Genomic DNA, 3,111 nt, shown 5'->3' on the forward strand with positions numbered 1-3,111 from the left:
TTGGCCTTCCCTTTTAACTAAAACAAAAGGGGGAGATGTGGAGAGCTGTAGAGCGGGAGAGGCATTCGCCTTGACAAGATGGCGCCTACATCCACTGTCGACTCCTGGTAGACAACTGTTTGTGCATGTGCATAGAGTGAAAAGGCGCCAAGTCACGGCCCATTCCGGGACGTCACATGGGGTGATGAGCAAACAGCCAATCATGGAGGGATACGCCGCGCTGTGGTGTATATAAGCAGTGCCGATTATTGGCTCGGCCCTTTTTCCTCTTCATGATGCAATAAATGCTTGCTGCAGAAGGATCCTAGTGTCCATGTGTCTTCTTGCTGGCGAGACGACTGTGCGGGCAACATCCACCCACAGATAGTCTTAATCTCTGCAAGGCCATGTGATAGTTCTGCATCTTAATATTAAAGAGATTTCCACCTCACTCCCTGGTGCTGTTCAACATAGTATTTCTAACAGTAAGGTATAAAGTACCCATTGCTCCACTCTGTACAAACTCATATCCTTTATTTTAAAGCTTTTAAAACATTTTAAAAATTAATTTTTTTTTTACTTATTCGTTTTACTTATCCCGCTCACTCACCCCTCCTACAATCCTCCCATCTCCCCAATTTCTCCTCTGAGTGGATGGTGGTCTAACCAAGTATCCCTCCCACCCTGCCACTTCAAGTCTCTGTGAGGCTGGGTGATTCCTCTCCCACTGAGGCCAGACAACATAGTCCATCTGGTAGAACATATCCCACATACAGGCAACAGCTTGTGGGATGGCCCCTGATTGAGTTGTTCAAGATCCATATGAAGGCCAAGCTGCAATTTGCTCAATATGTGTAGGGAGGCCTAGGTCCATTCCATGTATGTTCTTTGGTTAGTGGTTCAGACTCTGAGAGCCCCAAGGGTCCATGTTATTTGACTCTGTTGGAATTCCTGTGGAGTTCCTACTCCCTTCGGGGCCTATAATCCTTCTTATTCTTCCATAAAAGTCCCAAGCTCCATCCACTATTTGGCTGTGAGTGCCTGTATCTGTCTGAGTCAGCTGCTGGATGGAGCCCCTCAGAGGACAACATGATCTTGTCAAAGAAGTTTAGCCAGTCCAATAAGAATGTATATCCCATTTCATTCTTCATTTCATGTGTGGCTAACTGAAACTGAAATAGTTCCCTTCCATGTTGCCCACGCTATCTTCCAATTACATTTCTGGTGTGTTTCCCTTCTCATGCAAACTTGTACTTTTAATTTCTAATTTTTTTGGTTTTTAAGATTTAAAAGTTTATATATGTTCAATCTGCATTGTATCCAATCCAATCAATCATCTCTAACCCACGCAAAATTAATTTTAAGCCTTGTCATTTTTATCTTTTACAACCCTTTACCCTGGGTTAATGTCTATCATTGATATTGAAGTGTGTTTCTTGGATGTAGCAAAAGGACAGATTCTGGTTTTGCAAGCCTTCTATCATTCTCTGTCTTTTTATTGTGGAAAATGAGTCCATTGATACTTAGAGGTATTGATGCTCATTGGCTGTTATGGCTGTTTATTCCTATGAGTGCCGTGTGTGTGTGTGTGTGTGTGTGTGTGTGTGTGTGTGTGTGTGTGTGTGTGTGTGTGTATGTGTGTGTGTGTGTATGTGTGTTTATGTGTGTGTTTTTCTATTCTTTTGTTTTCACTGGTGTGAGATTATTTATTTTCTATGTATTCATGGGTGAAGGTTGGAGTTTTCTTTGTAGCATCTTCTGGGTGGCTGGATTTGTAAATGAATATTGTTTAAATTTGACCTTATCATGGATTATTTTATTTTATTTTATCTACATTGAGTAATTGAAAGAAAATTGAGTCCAGACAGCTGTGAGGCACAGGCCCCACGACTCGCAGGGGAGTCGCAGGGCAGCAGGGACAGGATCTTCTCAGTCTCCAAGTGACAGAGGTGGATCAGTGACCCTCTGTGCCCCTTCCCTGAAAGTGGAGGGCCTGCCTCCAGGGACTACTTTAACCAAGAGACTCCGGTGAGATCCACCATTTTCTCTCCAGTGACTTTCTGAGGCTGGACTAGCCAGCTGGGAGGCACAGGCCCCATGAGTCCTAAGGGAGTCACAGGACAGCAGGGAAAGGATCCTCTCAGTTTCCAAGTGACAGAGGTGGATCAGCAACCCTCTCTGCCCCTTCCCTGCAAATGGAGGGCCCGCCTCCAGGGAGTGCTTTAACCCAGAGACTCAGAAATCAAGAGATGGCTAAAGGCAAATGCAAGAATCCTACCAACAGAAACCAAGACTGCTTGGCTTCATCAGAACATAGTACTCCCACTGCAGTAAGTCCTGGATATCCCAAAACACCAGAAAAGCAAGAATTTAATCTAAAATAATATTTCTCAATGCTGATAGAGGAAATTAAGAAGGACATGAATAACTCCCTTAAAGAAATACAGAATACAGGTAAAGAGGTACAAGCCCTTAAAGAGAAAACAAAAAAAATCCTATAAAGAATTACAGGAGATCACAAGTAAACAAGTAGAAGCAATTAAAGAGCAAACTCAAAAATCCCTTAAGGAATTGCAGGAAAACACAAACAAACAGGTGAAGTACTTGGGTAAAACTATCCAGGACCTAAAAATGGAAGTAGAAACAATGAAGAAATCACAAAAAGAGACAACTCTGGAGTTACAAATCTTAGGAAAGAAGTCAGGAAACATAGATACAAGCATCACCAGCAGAATACAAGAGAAAGAAGAGAGAATCTCAGGGGCAGAAGATAACATAGACAACATTGACAGAACAGTCAAAGATAATACAAAAAGCAAAAAGACTCAAACACAAAATATACAGGAAATCCAGGACACAATGAGAAGACCAAATCTAAGGATAATAGGTATAGAAGAGAGTGAAGACCTCCAACTTAAAGAGCCAGTAAATATCTTCAACAAAATTATAGAAGAAAACTTCCCTAACCTAAAGAAAGAGATGCCCATGAACATACAAGAAGCCTATAGAACTCCAAATAGACTGGACCAGAAAAAAAATTCTACCTGCCACATAATAGTCAAAACACCAAATGCACAAAACAGAAAGAATACTAAAAGCAGTAAGGGAAAAAGGTCAAGTAACATATAAAGG

The sequence above is a fragment of the Mastomys coucha genome, unplaced genomic scaffold, assembly GCF_008632895.1.
Source record: "Mastomys coucha isolate ucsf_1 unplaced genomic scaffold, UCSF_Mcou_1 pScaffold7, whole genome shotgun sequence".
Classification (NCBI taxonomy): Eukaryota; Metazoa; Chordata; class Mammalia; order Rodentia; family Muridae; genus Mastomys; species Mastomys coucha.